This window comes from Phacochoerus africanus, chromosome 1 (assembly GCF_016906955.1).
Source record: "Phacochoerus africanus isolate WHEZ1 chromosome 1, ROS_Pafr_v1, whole genome shotgun sequence".
Taxonomy (NCBI): domain Eukaryota; kingdom Metazoa; phylum Chordata; class Mammalia; order Artiodactyla; family Suidae; genus Phacochoerus; species Phacochoerus africanus.
Window position 1 is genome coordinate 145,961,893 of NC_062544.1, and position 24,394 is coordinate 145,986,286.

The following is a 24,394-nucleotide window of genomic DNA, read 5'->3' on the forward strand; positions in this document are numbered from 1 at the left end:
AGGATGTTCATAAAACAGCCCCAGGCTGGCCTTCAGCCAACAATCAAAATCAACCACAAGACAAGGGAGTGAACAAGCCTTTAGATGACTTCAGCCTCAGCCTTCAAGTCTTCAAGTCCCCAGGCCTGGTGGAGCAGAGACAGCCATTCCACTGTGCCCTTTTTGAATTCCTGACCCACAGAAATTGTGCAAGACTGTAACTGATGTTTACTGCTTTTAAGCCACTATGGCTTTTTGTTTTGTTTTGTTTTGTTTAAGGTGAGTTTAACAACTTTGGCTCAAGGACTTTGCTGTAATTTTTTTGGCTGCACTTGGTGGCATGGAGAAGTTCCTGGGCCCCAGGGATTGAACCCCTGCCATAGCAGTAACCAGAGCCACAGCAGTGACAACACTGGATCCTTAACCTACTGAGCCATCAGGGACTCCATAAGCCACTATATTTTGAGGCACTTTGTTACACAGCAATTGATAACTAATACAGAGTCCAAGAACAAAATAGCAAATGGTCATCAGCTCAAGTGCTAACTCCAATCAACTGAGAGTTGTCCTGGAGAAAGCTTCATCAGGACTGAGAAAAAAAAGAAAATGGATGTCTTTATAAGCACAGAAGTGGGAAGTGACAGCACTTGTGTTTTTTATTTACCAACCCTGGTCGAAGACAACTGACTACAGACCCCAGGAAAAAAAAAAATGTTCTAAGAGGGAAAGGGAGAAAAAGGCCAGTAGATAAGGTAGCAGAAAAAGAACTAGGCTTGGAGATAGGATACACAGATTTAAAGCTCAGCTACTTAGCAGCTGTGAAAACTTAAACTAGCCATTTAACCTCCCTGGACCTCAGCCCCCTCATCTGCAAAACCACAGGACTATTGTGAGGGTTAAATCAGATATTACCATGACACAGATGTCTGGCAGTAGGTCCTCAACAAATGGAAATATGGTTGGAGTCCTGGTGGAAACTAAGCAAAATGCGGACATGGGAGATGGACTTGAGGTCTATTTGACTCTCAAATACAGCATTGTCACAGCATTCAAGGCCTTCCTAAAGCTTTATTTCCCAAGTGTGAAATACTAAGACCGTAGGATGTTAATAGCACATTCTGTGAAATACTGGTTATGTAAAATCTTAATAGGTGTGGCGAAGATAAAAAGAGTTTGCTTAATGCACTTACCACATGACCCAGCACTTCCCATACCGTAAAGAAGTAAAAATTTATGTTCACACAAAAACCTGTACATGAATCTTTATAGCAGCTCTATTCATAATCACCAAAGGCTAGAAACAACCCAGATGTTCTTCAACAGAATAAACTGTGGGACATCAATACCATAAAATACTACTAAGCAATGAAAAAGACCTAACTCTTGATACATTCAACATGGATGAGTCTCAAAGATATTACCTGAGTGGAAGAAGCCAGTCTCAAAGCCAGTATAATTTCACTTATATGACTTTCTTGTAAAAAAGAAAACTATATTGGTAAAGAACATGTCAGTGGTTGCCAGGAGTCAGAGGAGTAGGGGATGTGACTATAAATGGATAGCACAAGGGTGTTTTGGGGGTGTGATAAAACTGCTCTGTATCCTGACTGTGGTGGTGGTTACAAAAATCGTATATGTGTAAAACTTTACAGAGCTGTACACCCAAAAAGATTACTTTTACTGTATATTATTTTTCAAAATAAAATTAAAAGAAGAGTTCACTTAAATTTGGGAAAGTCTGGGAGTTCCTGTCATGGCACAGAAGAAATGAATCCAACAAGGAACCATGAGGCTGTGGGTTCAATCCCTGACCTCACTCAGGGTTATGGATCTGGCGTTGCTGTGAGCTGTGGCATATGCCAGCAGCTGTAGCTCCTATTCGACCCCTAGCCTAGGAACCTTCATATATCGTGGATGCGGCCCTAAAAAAAAAGCAAACAAACAAACAAAAAATTGGGGAAAGTTTGGGTTAAAGTGAAATAAGGGGAGTTCCCGTCGTGGTGCAGTGGTTAACGAATCCGACTGGGAACCATGAGGTTGTGGGTTCGATCCCTGGCCTCGCTCAGTGGGTTAAGGATCCGGCATTGCCGTGAGCTGTGGTGCAGGTTGCAGATGCGGCTCAGATCCCGTGTTGCTGTGGCTCTGGCATAGGCCAGTGGCTACAACTCCAATTCGACCCCTAGCCTGGGAACCTCCATATGCTGCGAGAGCGGCCCAAGAAATGTCAAAAAGACAAAAAAATAAAATAAAATAAAATAAAGTGAAATAAGGTATTTTACAACAGGACTTCTCAGGGCCTTTGACATGCTTTGATCACATATTTAATTTAATATATATTAATTAATTTAATTTAATATTTAATCACAAATGAGCATTTATGATTCTGGAAGACTGAAAGAGAATATGCAGCATTTCTCAAGTTTTTGGCCAAGAAACCTTTCTCAGAACATCCCCGGAGGCTGTTGTTTCCTATATTCACTCTGAGGAATTCAGATCTGTTAAGAGATTATGATTTGGGATCCAGAGATACTAAAATGACAGGTTGTAAGTTACGTTCCATTTATTGCTAAAGTCTCAGTGCTGTACATAAATGCAAGGATGAAGAGTTCGAAGTAATAAAAAGTAATAGGAGCAATAAGATCCTACTGTATGGCACAGGGAACAGTGCCCAATATCCTGGGATAGATCATGATGGAAAATAATATTAAGAAAGAATATATACGTGTGTGTGTGTGTGTGTGTGTGTGTGTGTGTGTGTGTGTGTATGACTGAGTCACTTTGCTATACATCAGAAACTGGCACAACATTATAAATCAACCATAATTTTTTTAAAAAGTAATGAGCACTTCCATGCTATTAAAAATTACACTTGTATAATATGTATATAACTAAAAATATACACAAATCACACTCTCTAACACATACTCATTCCTATGTGCATATGTACTGAAAAAAAGTCTGGAAGCTAGGGGAATTTTCACCAAAAGGTTGCTAGTGACCAAATCTGGGTGGTAAGATACTAGGTAACTTTTTTTTTTTGCTTTTTTCGGGGGGCAGGGGGCCTCATCCTCACCATATGGAAGTTCCCAGGCCAGGGGTCAAATTGGAACTATAGCCACCGGCCTATGCCACAGCCACAGCAACTGGGATCCAAGCCATGTCTGCAACCTACACCACAGCTCACGGCAATGCCGGATCCCCCACCCACTGAGCAAGGGCAGGGATCTAACCAAAATCCTCGCAGATACTAGTCAGATTCTTTTCCACTGCTCCACAACAGGAACTCCAATACTAGGCAATTTGACATATTTTTTCTTATTTTGCATTTTCAGATTTTCCTGAAAAGAATGTTGTGAATTACTTGTTTAAAAAAAAAAAAAAAAGGACTTAAAAAGAGGGAAACAAAGAAGGAAAATGCAAATAGCAAAGGCTGCAAAGATCCAGCACCGTTAAACCTTTCAAGTTCACAGTTTTTAAAAAATGAAGAAATTAAGGCCTAAGGAACTAGAAAGTCGCCTGCAACAAGTGGATGCATTCGAAAAGCCCAAGCTACTTCTAGAACAGTATCCAACAGGCCACACATTGTAGCATGTATGCTCTATACAATCCACAATACATATGATGACATTGAAAATAAAATGGTTGCAGATCTAGGATGTGGCTGTGGAATGCTTAGCATCGCAACTGCAATACTAGGAGCAGGGGTTGTGTGTTGGATTTGACATAGGTGAAGATGCATTGTAAGTATTTAATAGGAATGTAGAAGAGTTTGAGTTAACAAATGTTGGAGTTCCCGTCGTGGCTCAGTGGTTAACGAATCCCACTAGGAACAATGAGGTTGTGGGTTCGATCCCTGCCCTTGCTCAGTGGGTTAACGATCCGGGGTTGCCGTGAGCTGTGGTGTAGGTTGCAGACGCAGCTCGGATCCCACGTTGCTGTGGCTCTGGCGTAGGCCGGTGGCTACAGCTCCGATTGGACCCCTAGCCTGGGAACCTCCATATGCCTCGGGAGCGGCCCAAGAAATAGCAAAAAAAAAAAAAAAAAAAAAAGACAAAAAACAAATGTTGACATGGTTCAGTGTGACGTGTGCTCATTATCTAACGAAATGTCCAAGTTATTTGATACAGTAATTATGAATCATCCCTTTGGGACCAAAAATAATAAAGGGACAGATAGAGCATTTCTGAAGACTGCCTTGGAAATGGCAAGAACAGCAGTATATTCTTTACACAAACCCTCAACAAGAGAACATACTCAAAAGAAGGCTGCAGAGTGGAAAATCAAGATAGATATTATTGCAGAGCTGCGATATGACCTGCCAGCATCATACACATTTCATTAAAAAAAAATCAGTGGACATCGAAGTGGACCTAATTCGGTTTTCTTTTTTAAAGCCTTCAAAGACAAAAGCAGCTTAAAATCTAATTAAAATGAATAAAACAACAACAACAACAACAGGAGTTCCCATTGTGGCAAAGTGGAAATGAATCTGACTAGTATCAATGAGGTTGCAGGTTTGATCCCCGGCCTCGCTCAGTGGGTCATGGATCTGGTATTGCCATGAACTGTGGTATAGGTTGCAGAGGTGGCTTGGATCCTGCATTGCTGTGGCTGTGGCATAGGCCAGCAGCTGCAGCTCCAATTTGACCCCTAGTCTGGGAATTTTCGTATGCCGCAGGTATAGCCCTAAAAAGCAAAAAAAAAAACAAAACAAAAAACAAAAAAAAACAGGATTTAGGAGTCCCCACTGTGGCACAACAGTTTAAGGATCCGGTGTTGTCTCTGCAGCAATGCAGGTTCAATCTCCAGCCCAGCACAGAGCTTAAGGATCCAGTATTGCCACTGCTGTGGTTTAGGTCACAACTGCATCTTGGATTCAATCCTTGGCTTGTGAAACTTCTATATGCCATGGGTATGGCCGAAAAAGAAAAGGAAAAAAAAAAAAGCAAGATTTAAAATAATAAAATTAAAAATTAAAATTAGCAGAGTTCCTTCTGTGGCACAGTGGGCTAAGAATCTGACTTCAGTGGTTTGGGTTGCTGCAGAGGTAAAGGTTCAGTCCCCAGGCCGGTGCAGTGGGTTAAAGGATCCAGTGTTGCCAGAGTTGTGGCATAGGTCACAGCTGCAGCTCAGATTAAATTCCTGGCCCAGGGACTTCCATATACCACAGGTGTGGCTATAAAAAAATTCCTAAAATTAGGAATTCCTGTCATGGCTCAGTGGAAACAAATCTGACTGGCATCCATGAGGGTGCAGGTTCCATCCCTGGCCTCGCTCAGTGGGTTGGGGATCCAGGGTTGCCGTGAGCTGAGGTGTACATCACAGACTCGGCTTGAATCCTGCATTGCTGTGGCTGTGGCGTAGGCTGACAGCTACAGCTCCAATTCTACCCCTAGCCTGGGGACCTCTATAAAATTAGCTACCATTCATTGAATACCTGCTATGTTCAAGGAATGATGTGAAGCACTTTCTATATATTATCTTTTTCACTGAATCCTCAAAATTTATGTGAGAGACATTGTTACTACTCCCATTTTGAAAATGAAGAAATGAGACTTGAGGAAATTTTCCCTAGTCTGACATGGGTTGATTCTAGAATACAAGTATAGAAACAAACACATACACACTCAGCTACTCTCACACATGCTCCACTTTAGGGTCAGCTGGCTCCGCTAGCAACTAAGACCCAAAACCCAGATATGGCCACTCTTGCCAGTCCCAAATGGGCTAACAATTCTCTCCTAGATAGTTAGCCATGTGAGAAAAACTTGGCCACAACATACTGGGTCTCCTTCTCTCTCTCTCTTTACTTATTTATTTATTTTTGCTTTTTAGGGCCACACCCTCAGACTAATGGTCCAATTGGAGCTACAGCTGCCAGCCTACACCACAGGCACAGCAATGCCAGATCTTTAACCCACTGAGGAAGGCCAGGCATCGAACCTGCATCCTAATGGATCCTGCCCAGATTCGTTAACCACTGAGGCATGACGGGAACTCCTAGGTCTCCTTCTTACAAAAAGGAGACTTCCCATTCCTCAAATCTAAGCTGATTTTTTGTTTGTTTGTTTTTTTGCCTTTTCTAGGGCCACTCCCTTGGCACATGGAGGTTCCCAGGCTAGGGGTCTAATCGGAGTTGTAGCCACCGGCCTACACCAGAGCCACAGCAATGCCAGATCCAAGGCACGTCTGCAACTTACACCATAGCTCATGGCAATGCCGGATCCTTAACCCACTGAGCAAGGCCAGGGGTTAGGAACCTGCAACCTCATGGTTCCTAGTCGGATTCGTTAACCACTTCGCCGTGACGGGAACTCCAAATTTAAGCTGATTTGAGACTTGCACTGACAGATAGAATAGGGTAGAGTGACACCATGTGAGTTCCAAAGGCTTTTCAGCTTCCACTTGCATCCTCTTCGAACCTCAAGATCAAGGATACAAAGAACCCCAAAATGAAATACCGCATGGAGAGAGAGGTCCAGATATTCCCACTAACCCAAATAAGCCCCAAGTTACCTTTCAGATGAATGTAGCCATGTGAGTGAGCCCAGGCAAAATCAGCAGAAAAACTATCCAGCAAACCCATAAAATAGTGAAGAGTAATATACTGTTGTTAGTTTAAGCCACTAAGTTGTAGAGTGATTTGTTATGCAGCAATAACTAACTGATACAACTTGAATTGACAAAGCCAAGAAAAAATCTCAAGTCACTGAGGTGCCTGTGTTGGGTCAGTTCCAAAAAAAAAAAAAAAAAACTAAAGTAACACAATGTGAGCTTTCAGTGAGCTTTTTTTTTTTTTGGCACTTTTTTTCCTAATACATAGATAGATCAAGCCATACTCCATGCCCTGAGAGTGATTAGATATCTCACACTTCCTTCCAAATAGACCACAGAGCTCTTCTGAAAGTAAGAAAATGTGGAAGATTATGCAAAAAAAGAATGTCAGGAGAGCTCCTTCTACAAAAAAACAAGGAATGGTTTACATAGGAAAATGTGTGCTGAAACCAATTAATTTTTATCCTTTGCTATTAGGGCACATTAGGTTTTTCTTCCAAGATTCATTGAGTCATGAAACATATTAACTGTGGCAGGCTGAGTTTCAATTAAAGACAGAAGGCAAGGGTCATTTACCTACAACTAAATGCTTCTTCAATAATAAGACTCATGAGCAAAAGGAACTTGCTCCAAGAAGAATATGATGAATTGTGAATACACTCATTGTTTTTATTCAGACGCAAATGGCTCTAGACCAGAAAATCATATTAGTTCAAAACATGATATGGAACCTACTGCTAATACTAGGAAATGTTTCTCACACATGGATAATTCACTATTGAAATCAGCAACCATAAAAAAAAAAAAAAATCAGGAGTTCCTGTCATGGCTCAGTGGTTAACAAATCTGACTAGGAACCATGAGGTTTCAGGTTTGATCCCTGACCTCGCTCGGTGGCTTAAGGATCCGGGGTTGCTGTGAGCTATGGTGTAGGTTGCAGCCGAGGCTCGGATCCCGTGTTACTGTGGCTCTGGCATAAGCCAGTGGCTACAGCACCAATTCTACCCCTAGCCTGGGAACCTCCATATGCCACAGCTACAGCCCTAGAAAAAACAAAAAAAAAACAAAAAATCAGCAATCACGATGATAGGGAAAAAAAATACCCTAGCTTCTCAACCTATCATCTCTCTTGACAGCATGACTTAGCGTACTTTAGTTTTTCTTTTTTTCTTTTTTTTTTTTTTTGTCTTTTTGCTATTTCTTTGGGCCGCTCCAGCGGCGTATGGAGGTTCCCAGGCTAGGGATCCAATCGGAGCTGTAGCCACTGGCCTATGCCAGAGCCACAGCAACGCAGGATCCGAGCCGCGTCTGCAACCTACACCACAGCTCATGGCAACACTGGATCGTTAACCCACTGAGCAAGGGCAGGGACCGAACCTGCAACCTCATGGTTCTACTTTAGTTTTTCTTATAGCCTACATTTTAAAAGCAACATCACCACAAAATCTTGTAGTGGCATTTGGGGTTTAATGATGGCAATCCTTTTCAGAAGAAAGTATATCAGGAGGAAAAGAATACAGATGGTATCTGGTGGCTCCTTCACAGCAGGTCACTTGGCATTCTTTCCTCTCATTTAACTACTATCTACAGAAAGCCCTCTCAAGTCTGTCCTTCCTCTCCATTTCTCATATTTCTTGGCCTATTCCCTTTGCTGATTGCAATCACTTGGCCCCATCTAATTTCACCTTTCCTTGAACATTAGCCCTCTCTTTACTGCTTTACTTGATATACTAAGAGTATAGCTGCTCCTCACATGATAGCCCTGCCTTCTCTGCTGTTAGCACAAAGAAAGAATTCTCTCTCAGACAGGGTCTGGTTACCTCGCAATTTCCCATGTCCTTTTCTTGAAGATACCAGTCCGTCTCAGTGTCTCTCTTTCTCTCTCTCTCTGGGCATTCAGTCTTTGACAAAACAGTGAATATATCTGATTCATGTTCAGATGGAGTGAAAGCAGACTTAATCGTGTGCAACTTTTAAGTGGTACATAACAGACACAGCTTCTAACACAGAAGTAGAAATCATGTTCAAATCAACAATGACTGACTTTTTTAAACAGAAAACATATCTGAAGACTAGACTTGGGGTTTGGGCCACCAACAGGTAACTTCCATGTAAAGTAATGTTTTCAGCTTTGGAGAAGAATATGTGAGTGAATTTGTCCTAGTGCCTCCTCAGGGATGTATATAACAATGGGATGGATATCTTTGAGTACTGCAGAAACTAAGCCCCCACTCAGGTGGAGGATGGTGACTACATGGTGACCACAAGCCCATAGACCCCAGACTGGTTGAAACCAGAAGGGTGATAATTAAGATGTCTGAAACATCACCCCATTTCCTCACCACCAACTAATCAGAGGAAAGAAATACACTCTGCAGTCCTAAACGTTGTCCTTAAAAAGCCTTCCCTGAAAATCACTGGGGACTTTGGGTCTTTGGAGCATGAGCCATTGTATTTTTTTGCTGGGCCCTACAATAAATACTGTACTTGGATTTCCGTTGTGCTGTAGAGGGTTAAAGATCTGGCACTATTGCTGCAGTGGCTCAGGTCGCTGTTGTGGCATGGGTTCAATCCCTGGCCTGGGTTCCACATGCTGCAGGAGCAGCTGAAAAAAAATACTGTATTTTCATCACTACCTAGTGAAGTAAATTGGCTTTAGAGCATGGTGAATGAGTGGACGCAAGTTTGATTTGGTAACAGGAGAAAACTCCAAAGTTTGAACCTTGATAAGTAAAAGAAAACATAGCCACTGATGGAAAAAACTAAGAGGAAAGATTGGTTTATGGACAAAAATAGGATATGCTCAGTTTTCAATGTGTTAGTTTTGGAGTCGTGGCAGACAGAGGTCTGTAAGAAGCATCTAACAGTTTTTGGAATTAGATTTGTCTGAGAAACATCAAAAGCATAGCTCAATTTAAGAATAATCAGCATAAGAGTTGGAAACTAGGCCGCAAAGATACCCTCTTCACCACAATTGCCTATTTTCCTCAGCCAAGTCAATCCTTTTTCACTGAAAGGGGCTTCATCATGAGGTGCAAGCTTCCTATGCCAGCTCAGGTCCTCCTAATAACCCTCCCAAAGGAACACAGAATTACATTTATTCCTGAGCATAGCTCTGGGCTGCAGGGTGATAACCAAGCAACATCAGCAGGTCGTTTAAGGAAATAAGCCCTGGAAGAAGCTCCTTAGATGTGCACAGAGGATTAACTTTGGGATTTCACCACACTTATGGGACACAAGTCAACCGTGGACAGAAACAGTATGCCCTCCTTGTCATGTGCAATGGTGCCCTCTACTACAGAGCTTCATTATTATGAAATCTCAAAGTCCAAGACATTCAGACACCACTAGTTTTCAAATAAACTTCATAAGCTAAGACACCACACTTGCAATCTTCTGGCTCCTTGTACTCATGAAATATGCCTGAGCACCATCAACCATTCAATAATTACTTACAAAGTGCCTATTTTGCACTTGGCCCTGAATGACCCACTGTCTTTTCCTTCACACTGGACCTCTGGAGTCACACAGTCTCATCTTTAAATCCCAACTATAACCTCTCTTGGCTCTATGAGTCTGATGAAGTTACCTAGCTCCTTAAGGCTTTGTTTCTTCTCATCTACAAAAATGAGATTAAAATGCCACATTCCTTTATTTGTGTTCAAGGTTATGTCCTTTCCTTCAAAGCTCCTACCATGTAGCTTTGACTATACTGAGTGCAGGTACTTTCAGAAGGTTGAGGGAAAAGGTTCTCTTGACCCTCTTAGGGTACCTAGCTGGACCTGAAAGTTAAACTGACATAGACAGATTAACAGAAGGAAAACATACACGTTAATATAGTACAAGTTTTATGCTACACAGGAGCCTTCATAAGGAAATGAAGACCCAAAGAAACAGTTAGACCTGAGCATGTTAATACTAGGGTTAATGAAGAGTAGATAGTCGGGGAGGAGTAAGAGGGAAACTGAGCAAGACCTGCTTGTTAGGATTCTTCTCAGGGTCTCTTTGTTTTCAGAGATAAGGATGCACCTTCCCTCCAGGGGCTGCAGGGACAACGTTCTAGATCTTTCAGTTTTGAAGAGAAGGAGGAAAACTGGATGTGGGAAATCCCTGGGTTTAAGTATTGGCAACTAATTTCAAACCCTGGGTACCCAGATCAGACCCAGGGGCTGCCTGTTTGCAACTTCCCCAAGAAGACAGGGCACTCAGATAACTCACAGTTTTAAGCACCTTTTGAGGCATTACCCAGCAAGACTAAGGGACGCTCCAGTAAAATCCTCATTTCACTCTAGCTCGGTCTCAATCAATCACCCTAACTCTCTTCATGCTACAATGAAACAAGAACCCAGTGTGACAGGATCATTATCACCAGAGGAAAGGACAATATCATCATGGGTCATCAGCTTGCATTATATAAACAAATCTAAGGGCTCTATATGAGGAAACAATGAAAATGCTCTCAACAGGGCAGTGAAGCATAAGCAGTACAGGAACAGAATTATGCTGATCAGACTTACAGGCCCAATCACAGACACATCAGGAACATTCAGTCAGCACTTTCAGGTGATATTTTCCCAGTGTGATACTCACTGCTTTCATGCTTCCTTCATCTCTGACTCATTCTTTCCAGTTCAATCTATTTTGTTTATGGATTTAATGTCTGGCACAATTCCTCTAAAGAGCTCATGATTTCCCTCTGACTTCTCTTCCCCCTCCTGCTTCAGAACAGGGCAGATGGCAAACCAAATAATAAATAATGACAGATGTAAAAGGATATGGATATTTATATTGTTTCAATTTGGGGCCCCAAATGAAGCTGGCCCAACAGACATAAGATTGGAGCTGGCTCATGCCTTCCAAAAGGGTCTAAGCGTTGTTGTCTCTGACAAATGCCTTGCCAGTAATTATAACTCTGTGCTAAAGACGCACACTTTCCCTCTGAATGTGTTTCTTTTTATTCTGCTACTTAAGGGTAACTGAGCATTCCATGAACCAACAGACATGAGTCATCTTCTAGAGGCATGATCCACCATATCCTCTGGGAATACCAACATCCAGTAGTCTTCTTACCTGTTGGGAAGGTTTGAGGACAATGAAACTGGTACCCAGGATATTCCCTGAGGTGCATGGGACACAAGAACACTAAGGGAGAACTGTTGAACACAGCCTATAGTTGGGATATGCTAAAACCCTGTATGATGGACAGGGGAGTTCCTTTTAAAAAAAGGCTCAATTGTTAGAAGAGACAATAGGGTCACTAGGAGAAAAATCACCATAAATGAAGGAGTGGGTGATTTGGAAGAGTGGGTAACTTGGTCAGGTGAGGCCATCATAACAAAATACCATGGCTAAAATAAGTATTTGGGTAGTTCCCAATGTGGCTCAGCAGGTTATGAACCCAGCTAGTATCCATGAGGATGTGGGTTTGATCCCTAGCCTCCCTTAGTGGGTTAAGGATCCAGTGTTGCTGTGAGCTGTAGTGTAGGTTGCAGATGCAGCTCAGATCCTGCATTGCTGTGGCTGTGGAGTAGAATGCCAGCTGCAGCTCCAATTCGACCCCTAGCCTGGGAACTTCCATATGCCACAGGTGTGGCCCTAAAAAATGAAATAAAATAAAATAAAAATAAGTATTTGGATTATGTTTTGAGAGAATGAAAATGACTTTCATGGGAATCTGGGCTTGGCAGTACCCTAGCATATGGTTGTAAATTAGCTCTAAATTGCCAAATATAGTGGGAACTTTTTAGCACTCCTATTACTTGACCTCTCTGGTATCTGATGTTGTTGACAATTCCTCCCTTAAAATTCTCCTTAACCTCCTTTTCCCTGTGAACCCCTCTGGCCACATGGGGTATGCCTAGGCTGAATCTGGTGCAGATGGAGAGGCAGTAAGAGAGCACACATAGGAAGTGCCTGGAGCCCAGCAAGGATTTGCCTTAAAAAATAGTACCCAGACCCTTGAGGGTGGCTGGGCCCCTTCCCCACCTGAAAAGCAGTGAGTGGCAGATGAGACTTGAGAAGAACTGTGCTGACCCCTGAAATCTGGTCACAACTCAGCAAGGAGCAGGAGAAACTCCAGCATCTACTCACTCAGTCCTTGCTTGCACATTTGGTAATAAGCTGAAATGAAAGCAACCTTGAACCTGTCCAACTGGTCATTCTTGCCAGGCTTTGAACCTGGAATAGCCTATCACAAGCTGACCTAGCTCACCGTCCCTCCGTCTTTTCAGCGACCGCTTCTTCCTCATCCTGTTCCCAAACTGTTGAGGTTCCACAGGGTTCCTTGCTCAGCCCTTTTCTTTTCTTTTCTTTTCTTTTTTTTTTATTTTCCCACTGTACAGCAAGGGGGTCAGGTTATCCTTACATGTATACATTACAATTACATTTTTCCCCCACCCTTTCTTCTGTTGCAACATGAATATCTAGACAAAGTTCTCAATGCTATTCAGCAGGATCTCCTTGTAAATCTATTCTAAATTGTGTCTGATAAGCCCAAGCTCCCGATCCCTCCCACTCCCTCCCCCTCCCATCAGGCAGCCACAAGTCTCTTCTCCAAGTCCATGATTTTCTTTTCTAAGGAGATGTTCATTTGTGCTGGATATTAGATTCCAGTTATAAGTGATAACATATGGTATTTGTCCTTGTCTTTCTGGCTCATTTCACTCAGTATGAGATTCTCTAGCTCCATCCATGTTGCTGCAAATGGCATTATGTCATTCTTTTTTATGGCTGAGTAGTATTCCATTGTGTATATATACCACCTCTTCCAAATCCAATCATCTGTCGATGGACATTTGGGTTGTTTCCATGTCCTGGCTATTGTGAATAGTGCTGCAATGAACATGCGGGTGCATGTGTCTCTTTTAAGTCGAGTTTTGTCCGGATAGATGCCCAAGAGTGGGATTGCGGGGTCATATGGAAGTTCTATGTATGGATTTCTAAGGTATCTCCAAACTGTTCTCCATAGTGGCTGTACCAGTTTACATTCCCACCAACAGTACAGGAGGGTTCCCTTTTCTCCACAGCCCCTCCAGCACTTGTTATTTGTGGATTTATTAATGATGGCCATTCTGACTGGTGTGAGGTGATATCTCATGGTAGTTTTGATTTGCATTTCTCTTATAATCAGCGATGTTGAGCATTTCTTCATGTGTTTGTTGGCCATCTGTATATCTTCTTTGGAGAAATGTCTATTCAGGTCTTTTGCCCATTTTTCCATCGATTGATTGGCTTTTTTGCTGCTGGGTTGTATAAGTTGTTTGTATATTCTAGAGATTAAGCCCTTGTCGGTTGCATCATTTGAAACTATTTTCCCCCATTCTGTAAGTTGTCTTTTTGTTTTCTTTTGGGTTTCCTTTGCTGTGCAGAAGCTTTTCAGTTTGATGAGGTCCCATGGGTTTATTTTTGCTCTAATTTCTATTGCTTTGGGAGACTGACCTGAGAAAATATTCATGATGTTGATGTCAGAGAGTGTTTTGCCTATGTTTTCTTCTAGGAGTTTGATGGTGTCCTGTCGTATATTTAAGTCTTTCAGCCATTTGGAGTTTATTTTTGTGCATGGTGTGAGGGTGTGTTCTAGTTTCATTGCTTTGCATGCAGCTGTCCAGGTTTTCCAGCAATGCTTGCTGAATAGACTTTCTTTTTCCCATTTTATGTTCTTGCCTCCCTTGTCAAAGATTAATTGACCATGGGTGTCAGGGTTTATTTCCGGATTCTCTATTCTGTTCCATTGGTCGGTCTGTTTTGATACCAGTACCACACTGTTTTGATGACTGTGGCTTTGTAGTATTTCTTGAAGTCTGGGAGAGTTATGCCTCCTGCTTGGTTTTTGTTTCTCAGGATTGCTTTGGTGATTCTGGGTCTTTTGTGGTTCCATATAAATGTTTGGATTGTTTGTTCTAGTTCTGTGAAAAATGTCCTGGGTAATTTGATAGGGATTGCATTGAATCTGTAGATTGCTTTGGGTAGTATGGCTATTTTTACAATATTGATTTTCCCAATCCAGGAACATGGAATATCTTTCCATTTCTTTACATCTTCTTTGATTTCTTTGATTAAAGTTTTATAGTTCTCGGCATATAGGTCCTTTACCTCCTTGGTCAGGTGTATTCCGAGGTATTTGATTTTGTGAGGTGCAATTTTAAAAGGTATTATATCTTTGTATTCCTTTTCTAATATTTCATTGCTGGTATACAGAAATGCCACTGACTTCTGAATGTTAATCTTATATCCTGCTACTTTGCTGAATTTATGAATCAGTTCAAGTAGTTTTGGGGTTGAGTCCTTAGGGTTTTCTATGTATAGTATCATGTCATCTGCATACAGGGACAGTTTGATCTCTTCTCTTCCTATATGGATGCCTCTTATTTCTTTTGTTTGTCTAATTGCTGTGGCTAGGACTTCCAAAACGATGTTGAAGAGCAGTGGTGAGAGTGGGCATCCCTGTCTTGTTCCAGATTGGAGTGAGAAGGCTTTCAGTTTTTCCCCATTGAGGATTATATTTGCTGTGGGTTTGTCATAAATGGCTTTGATTATATTCAGGAATGTTCCCTCTATACCCGCTTTGGCGAGGGTCTTGATCATGAATGGATGTTGGACTTTGTCAAATGCTTTTTCTGCGTCTATTGAGATGATCATATGATTTTTGACTTTTTTTTTTGTTAATGTGGTGTATGATGCTGATTGATTTGCGTATGTTGAACATCCTTGTGAACCTGGGATGAACCCAACCTGGTCATGGTGTATAATTTTTTTGATATGTTGTTGGATTCGGTTGGCTAAGATTTTGTTGAGAATTTTTGCATCTATATTCATCAATGATATTGGCCGATAGTTTTCTTTTTTGGTGGTATCTCTGTCTGGTTTTGGAATGAGGGTGATGGTGGCATCATAGAATGTCTTTGGGAGTATTCCTTCTTCTTCAACCTTTTGAAAGCATTTAAGGAGGATGGGCACCAATTCCTCTTTATATGTTTGATAAAATTCACCTGTGAAGCCATCTGGTCCTGGACTTTTATTTGTAGGGAGTGATTTTATGACCTCTTCAATTTCATTTCTAGTGATCGGTCTGTTCACTTGGTCTGTTTCTACTTGATTCAGTTTTGGCAGGCTGTAAGATGCTAGAAAATTGTCCATTTCTTCCAGATTGTCAAACTTGTTGCCATATAGTTGTTCATAGTATTCTCTTATGGTTTTTTGTATTTCTGCTGTATCCGTTGTGATTTCTCCTTTTTCATTTATAATTTTGGTTATTTGGGTTCTTTCTCTCCTCTTTTTAGTGAGTCTGGCCAGGGCTTTGTCAATTTTGTTTACCTTTTCAAAGAACCAGCTCTTGGTTTTATTAATTTTCTCCATTGTTTTTTGAGTCTCTATTTTATTAATTTCTTCTTTGATCTTTATAATTTCCTTCCTTTGGCTGACTTTAGCACTTTTTTGTTCTTTTTCTAATTCATTTAGGTGGAGGGTTAAGTTGTCAATTTGGGATCTTTCTTCTTTTTTGAAAAAGGCCTGTATTGCTCTAAATTTCCCTCTGAGCACTGCTTTCGCAGCATCCCATAGATTTTGAGAGGTTGTGTCTTCATTATCATTTGTTTCAAGGTAGTTTTTAATTTCCTTCTTGATTTCCTCATTGACCCATTGGTTTTTTAGTAGCATGTTGTTTAGTCTCCATGTAGTAGGTTTTTTCTCTTTCCTTTTCCCATGGTTGATTTCTAATTTCATGGCATTGTGGTCAGAGAAGATACTTGAGATAATTTCTATGCTCCTAAATTTATTGAGATTCGCTTTGTGTCCCAATATGTGGTCGATTCTTGAGAATGTTCCATGAGCATTTGAGAAGAATGTGTATTCTGCTTTTTTTGGATGTAGGGTCCTGAAGATATCAATGAAGTCTAACTTTTCTATTGTTTCCTTTAGGATCTCTGTTGCTTTATTGGTTTTCTGTCTAGAGGATCTGTCCATTGATGTGAGGGGGGTATTAAGGTCTCCTACTATGATTGTATTCTCATCAATATCTCCCCTTATGTCTGTTAATATTTGTTGTATGTATCTGGGTGCTCCTGTATTTGGGGCATATATGTTGACAATAGTAACATCCTCTCCTTGGATGGACCCCTTAATCATTAAATAGTGTCCTTCTTTGTCTTTCTTTATGTCTTTTGTTTTAAAGTCTATTTTGTCTGATATGAGCGTTGTGACTCCTGCTTCTCTGTCATGTCTATTGGCGTGAAATATTTTTCCCCACCCTTTCACTTTCAATCTATATGTATCTTTTGTCCTAAGGTGAGTTTCTTGTAGGCAGCATATTGAAGGTTTTTGCCTTTTTATCCACTCAGCCACTCTGTGTCTTTTGATTGGGGCGTTCAGTCCATTGACATTTAAGGTGATAATTGACAGATGATTATTTATTGCCATTTGAACCTCGTGTTCCAGTTGATTCTATGGTTCTCCATTCTTCCTTTCTTTTTTTTTTTTTTTTTTGGTTGGATGGTCTCCTGTTATTATCTGCTTGAGTGTATTTTTTTTTTCATTTTTTGCAAATGCAGTATTTGGTTTTGGCTTGTGGTAGCCCTGTTTTTTAAGTATGCTAACCCCTTCCCATAATTGTGTGTTTTAGCCTGATGGTCCTGTAAGTTCAAACACTTCATTACTATATTAAAATTAAGAAGAGGAACATACAAACAAACAAAAAGGGTTATTTACTTCCTAACATCCCTTGCCCACATGTTATGGTTTTGATGACTCTTTTTAATTTTTTTCTTTTTAATTTTATTTTGTTTGAAGCATGTTCATGATTAAATCTATATGCTGGCTTATTTGAGTGACTGCTCTCTGATTGTGGTTTCCTCAGTCCTAGTTCTTCCTCTTCTTTTTTTTTTCTTTTCTTTTTTCTTCCCTTTCCTTCCTTTCTTTTTGGTTTAGAGAAGCCCTTTCAATATTTCCTTTAACCTGGGTTTTGTGTTGCAGTATTCTTTAAGTTTTTGTTTGTTGGAAAAAATTTTTATTTCCCCTTCTATTTTAAATGATATTCTTGCTGGATAGAGTATTCTAGGTTGCGTATTTTTTCCTTTTAGCACTTTAAATATCTCTTGCCATTCCCTCCTGGCCTGTAGTGTTTCTGTAGAGAAGTCAGCTGATATTCTTATGGGGGTTCCCTTGTAGGTAACATTCTGTTTTTCTCTTGCTGCCTTTAGGATCCTCTCTTTATCACTAACTTTTGCCATTTTTCTTATGATGTGTCTTGGTGTGGGTCAATTTGGGTTCAGTTTGTTTGGGGCCCTCTGTGCTTCTTGTATCTTGAACCCAGTATCCTTTAGATTTCAGAAGTTTCCAGCGATAATTTCTTCAAATATATTTTCCATCCCCTTATCTTTTTCTACTCCTTCTGGAATTCCTATTATGCGTAGATTGGCCCGCTTTATATTATCCCATAGGTCTCTTATATTGCTTTCCAGCTTTTTGATTCGGTTTTCGGTCTGTTGACCGGATTGAGTGATTTCCATTATTCTATCTTCCATATCACTGATTCGTTCTTCTGCATTATTCATTCTGGGTTTTACTGCCCTTAGTTCCGTTTGCATCTCTGCAAATGAATGTTCTAGTTTTTCTTGGCTCCTCCTTATATGTTCTAGTTCCTTTCTGAGGGCATCTGCATTACTGTTCATATCTTCTCTTCATTCCTTCAGTATTTTCACTATTTCTCTTTTGAACTCCAGGTCTGTCAGACTGCAGAGATCTGTTTCATTGTTGACTGTTTTAGGTGAGTTCTCCTGTTGGTTTGACTGGGGGTGGTTTCTCAGCTTCTTCATCTTGCTTGTTGTTTTCTTTCTCCTGAGGGAGTTGTACTCTCCGTGATCGGGCAGTGTTTGCCTTGTCACTGCCGTGGAATATTTCCTGAGGGCTGGCGTTGTTGGTCAATCTTTTTTGAGGCAGTGTGGCTTTTCTGGAGTGTTGATGGGGCTAACAGTGTTTCTTTGAAGCAAAGGAGGGCTTCCTGAGGGCAGACAGGACTGGGAGGTCCACACCACGATGGTAGCAGATTTCACTTGGTCAGGCAGAGCTTGCTCTGGTGTTTTTAGGCTGTGGGGTTCTTGCAGGGGGTTGGCGGTGTTGGGCAGCTGTTCCTCAGGAGTGCAGCCCCCCCTGGGGGCTGGAGCAGCTATCTGGGTCACTGAGAACCTAAGAGGCTCTTCCTTAGGGCAGCCCAACTCAGAAGGATGGCCTGAGAATGTAGGCAGATCTTTTCACTGTCTGGCCAAGCTTGTTGCAGCTTTTCTGGGCTGCAGGGGCTCTTCTAGGGGGCTGGTGGTGCTGAGCAGCTATTCCGTGGGAGTGGGGCACCCCCTAGGGGCTTGGACGGGTAGCAGGGCCACTGGAAACCCAAGAGGCTCCTTCCCAGGGCAGCCCGACTCAGAAAGACCACCTGAGATCTTTTCCTGGCTTGGCCAGGCTTGTTGCAGCTTTTCTGGGCTGTAGGGGGTCCTGCCTGGAGCTGGCAGTCCTACGCAGCTGATCCACTAGGGCACCCCCTGGGGGCTTGGGCGCATAGCAGGGCCGTTGCAAACCCAAGAGGCTCCTCCCCGGGGCAGCCCGACTCAGAAAAACCGTCCAGGAATTAGGCAGATCTATTCACTGCCTGGCTAGGCTTGTTCTAGCTTTTCTGGGCTGCAGGCCTTTTCTCGGGGGCTAGTGGTGTTTGGTGCTACTCTGCGGAAGTGTAGGCCTTCCAAAGGGCGAGGAGGCCTGTGCAGGGACAGCCCCTGTGGTGGTAGGCTTCAGGCAATTGTTGAGGCCAGCCCTCCTGGATGGCAGGCAGCCCCAGGTTCGGCGAGAGCGTAGGGGGTGGCAGGGGTCGGGGGAGGGGATGCACTGGGAAGCACAGCTTTCAGCTAGCTAGCGGGCCTGTAAGCTTGCTGTGGCGTTGGGGGTATTCTATGGGGACCCACCCCTTCTTCTCTCCCCTCCCCAGCACGGGCGCAGACCAGGCTCTTTTCCCAGGTTCCCTCTGATGAGGCTTTCCACTTCCCCGCCCCTAGAGTATTGCTCCCTTCCTCTGCGACAGCTTTGTTTTCTAGTCTCCCAGGCAGTCTCTGCCCCATCAAATGGTTTCTAGACCTCCCAAGCAGTTTCCGCTCCGCCCCGCCCCTCCCAGCCAGGGGACTAACCTCTGGAGCCTAGGTCTCAGTACCCAGCCCCCACCCAGGCGTCCCCCGGCCCTTTCTCGGGGACTAACCTCTGGAGCCAACGTCTCGGTGCCCAGCCCCCACCCAGGCGTCTCAATTTTTGGTGACTGTGCCTGTAGTTCAGACGGTCCGTTCGGTTCTTGATCAGCTTTTCCGTACTCCATCTTACTGCTACACTCTTCTCTGAATCTGGAGATTCCTCCAGTTCGTTTGATCTTTCCCCCATGTAGGTGACTTTCCAGGGTGCGGGATCCCTTTCTCCTCCGCAGTTCCCTTTCGGGAGCGCCCATCCCACTCGAATTCACCTTCTCTCACTCTCCTCTTTTCTCCCGTTCTGCCCCGTAATGTCACGAACTTCTTGCCGTTATTGGAGTTTAGCTTCTTCTGCCAGCGATTGGTTGCTGTTCCGTGCGAGTCACTTATTCTGTAGATGTGCTTTTTTTTTGTTGTGTTTGTGGGAGAGGGCGAGTGTGTCCCCCTACTCCTCCACCATCTTGTCCTCTAATCAGCCCTTTTCTTGATGTTCACTCCCAGGGAACCTGATCAACCACTTGATTTTAACTTTTGCTCATTTACTGATGACCTCTAATTCTGTTATCTACTGACCAGAACTGAGCTTCAAATTCATGTACCACAGCTTAATGTAGGTCCCCCAAACCCTTCAAACTCCACATGTCCTAAACGGAATTGATTCTCTCTTTCCACAATCCAGTCCTCCTCTCACATTCTCTTTCTTGGTCAACTGGCCCTCCATTAACTCAGGTGAAAAGGCCAGAAAACCGAAACCCTTCATCAGAGTTGGTGCTGAGTTTTTTTTAAGTGCGTATTAGAAGGAGATACTATAAGAATATAGATGAATCATGTTGTCTCTTTTTAAAAAATCAACTTTATTGTTGACTTAGAAGGTTTAGTATGCATTTATTCTCAGATGACTACTGAATGTCTTCAATAAGCTTTTCCTTCTCTATCCACACTGCAGTAGCCTTGGTTCTTACTTACACAGTCTCTTGCCAGAATCACTGCAATAAGCTCTCATGCAATCTCCCTCATTTATATTCTTCTAACCACTGCTGCCAAAGTGATTTTTAAGCACATTTAAATATATTTTTTCTTATTACAGAATTAATACATGTTTACAGTGGATATCTGAAGAAAAGTCTGCAAAAAGATAATCACTATTAACATTGTGTTATGTATACTTCCAGCCACTTTCTATGAATAAACACACTTCTTTAGATAAAGTACTATATAGGAGTTCCTGTTGGGAATCAGTGGAAATGAACTCGACTAGTATCCATGAGGACATGGGTTTGATCCCTGCCCTCACTTAGTTGGTCAAGGATCCAGCGTTGCCATGAACTGCGGTGTAGGTTTGAGAGGTGGCTTGGATCCCATGTTGATGTGTATATAATATATACTTTATACGCCCATTTTAAAATTGGGGGGGGTTGTTGGGTGTTTTTGTTTGTTTGTTTGTTTGTTGTCTTTTTTAGGGCTACACCCACGGCATATGGAGGTTCCCAGGTTAGGGTGTGAATCAGAGCTGTAGTCACCAGCCTAGCCACAGCCACAGCAATGCTGGGATCCAAGCCGTGTCTGCGACCTACACCACAGCTCAGGGCAACGCCAGATCCTTAACCTGCTGAGCGAAGCCAGGGATCAAACCAACATCCTCATGGATGCTATTGGGTTTGTTAACCACTGAGCCATGACGGGAACTCCTAAAATTAATGTTGTGAACAATTTCCTAGCATAAAATTTCCTACTGTAAAGATATGTTAAAAGATGCTATGATAAACATCATTGTACATGCATCTTTGTTCATATCATAATTGTCTCTTTTGAGGTAATATTGCCAGGGATAGGGATGCATACATTTAAGACTGTGAACCTTTGCCAAATACTCCCTGAAAAGGTTTTATCCATTTATTATACTTCTATCAATAATAGAGTGTCATTTTAATGTAGAAATCAGATTGTCACTCCAGGACTTGGAAGAAAGCTACAGGTTCAAAAAGCTATAGGCCAGAGAAGGCTCAGAAATAGAGCTGTCAGAGTTCCCGTCGTGGCGCAGTGGTTAACGAATCCGACTAGGAACCATGAGGTTGTGGGTTCGGTCCCTGGCCTTGCTCAGTGGGTTAACGATCTGGCGTGGCCATGAGCTGTGGTATAGGTTGCAGATGCGGCTCAGATCCCGAGTTGCCGTGGCTCTGGCGTAGGCTGGTGGCTGCTGCTCCAATTAGACCCCTAGCCTGGGAACCTCCATATGCCATGGGAGCAGCCCTAGAAAAAGGCAAAAAGACAAGAAAAAAAAAGAAATAGAGCTGTCAGATTTAGAAAACAAATTCATGGTTATCAAAGAAGAAAGGTGGGGGGAGGGATAAATTAGGAGTTTGGGATTAACCCGTATATACTACTATACATGAGGTGGATAACCAATAAGGATCTACTGTATAGCATAAGGAACTCTAGTCAATATTCTATAATAACATATATGAGAAAAGAAGCTGAAAAAGAATAAATATATTTACATGTATAACTGCATCACTTTGCTATACACCTGAAACTGACACACCATTGTAAATTGACTATACTCCAATTTAAAATAAAAATTGGAAAACTTTAAATTTAAAATTTAAACTTGTTTCCATCGTGGCTCAGCAGTAATGAACCTGACTATTATCCATGAGGACGAGGACATGGATTCCATCTCTGGCCTTGCTCAATGGCTTAAGATCTGGCATTGCCATGAGCTGTGGTGTAGGTCACAGACAATGCTCAGCTCTGGCATTGCTGTGGCCGTGGCACAGGTCAGTAGCTGAAGCTCCATTTCAACCCCTAGCCTGGGAATTTCCATAGCCCTAAAATAATAATTTTTAAAAAATTAAACTAAAATTTAAAAAGAAAGAAATAAATAAAAGAAATAAGACTGTCATAGTCATTGGGCAAGTCTTACATTTTCATTTTTCAAGTAAAGTTGCAGCCCATTAGAGCCTTCATGATGAAACATGAAGAGGTTGAAATACAAAAATGTTCATCCTTCAACTCTTAGAGCAAATGCCATGCAAAGCCAGGGACTTTCATGTCTACATATGACTAAGTACTTAATAGCTTCCTTCGTTAATTATTAAGAGTAATTAAAATTTTATATTCTCAAAAAAAAAATGGAGGACTGCCAATTACCAAAACTTTGGCTGCAACAGAAAATTTGGTGATAATGCACATTTCCTGCCACATGTGTGATAACATGGATTGCTGGAATTTGCAATATTTTCAGTAATGCTCTTTTAGGGGTAGGGGTACTTCATATCTTGAGTTTCAAATATAGCCATTCTTGTATCTGTTATACATGTTATTTGACAGGTCAAATACAGCTGTTCTTCTGGTTTTGATCATGTTGTTCATGCATAAATGTTATGGTCTTGGTCTTTTGTTTGTTTGTTTAGGGCTCCACCTGTGACATATGGAGGTTCCCGGGCTAGGGGTTGAATTAGAGCTGTAGCTGCAGCTGTCAGCCTACACAACAGCCACAGCAATGCCAGATCTGAGCCACATCTGGGACCTACACCACAGCTCATGGCAACGCCGGATCCTTAACCCACTAAGAGAGGCCAGGGATAAAACCTTTGTTCTTATGCATGCTAGTTGGGTTCCTTACCACTGAGTCACAAGGGGAGCTCCCATGCATAAATGTTATGATGTTGCCCTGTGGGGTTGCTATTTTGTTCCTCTCTTATTCTTTGTTACCATCAAATTCTCTTCCCACCAGAAGTGGAATGGATGGGTTAGGTATTATTGTGGCAGGGGGAGCAGTGCCAATTAAGTTAACATGTTTGTGAACCATTGGTCTGAATGCCTCAAAATCTCACTACACTGAGTCTAGGTTTACTTACTAGATTGGTTAGCCTAGTAAAGAGGCCTGGTGAATTACTGCCTACAAGATTATGTTTGAGGGAAAAAAGAACAGAGTGACTGAAAATAATTTTGAGAAAAAGTAACAGGAGGCTCACAGACTAACCCTCTCTCCTTCCAACTCTTGGATTTTAAAACACTGGTCTTTTGTGACAGAAAACTATATGCAGGAATATATGGCATATGAATATATACATATACATACATACATATATATATATACATACACATATATAAAACAAGACTCTATTAAATATTAGCAGGGTTAAGCGATCTCAGCTACCTTTAGCCTAACAGAAACATAACCAAGGCTATGTTGAGAACCATGTCAACATTGTTTTGTACTCAGCTCAGGCTACTCATCCACTGGCCTGCAGATTCATGAAACTCCTGATGTGACTCTGAAAGACTAGCAGAGAAGAGGAGAGAGTTCTTCCTACATGAGTGATTATCTGAGGAAAATAAGACATTCATATAACTGATTCTGCTAACAGGACCAAAGATGCTTATTTTCCCATCCAGCTCTGGGAAAGTCATGATTTTAAAAAACACAGGATTTACCCTGACAAACAGATTATGAACAGATATGGAAATCTGGTTTCCATCAATCCAGCTTGCATTTCAGCAGGAATTCTGTAATGTTACCAGCTTGAGAAAGACTGGTCCACTGCATGGCAATACATCTCCATTCCCTTATGGAGAAAAAAGGGAAGAGAAAATTAGCTAAATCAGTTCTGCTTGATTTTGCTCACATCTTTTCTGCCAAG

At 41.9% G+C, this 24,394-nt stretch overlaps 1 pseudogene; it reads left to right on the forward strand.

Moving 5' to 3' along the window:
* The first annotated feature begins 3,459 nt into the window (after window positions 1-3,459).
* On the forward strand, window positions 3,460-4,397 carry LOC125110645 (rRNA N6-adenosine-methyltransferase METTL5-like; annotated as a pseudogene).
* The last annotated feature ends 19,997 nt before the right edge of the window (window positions 4,398-24,394 follow it).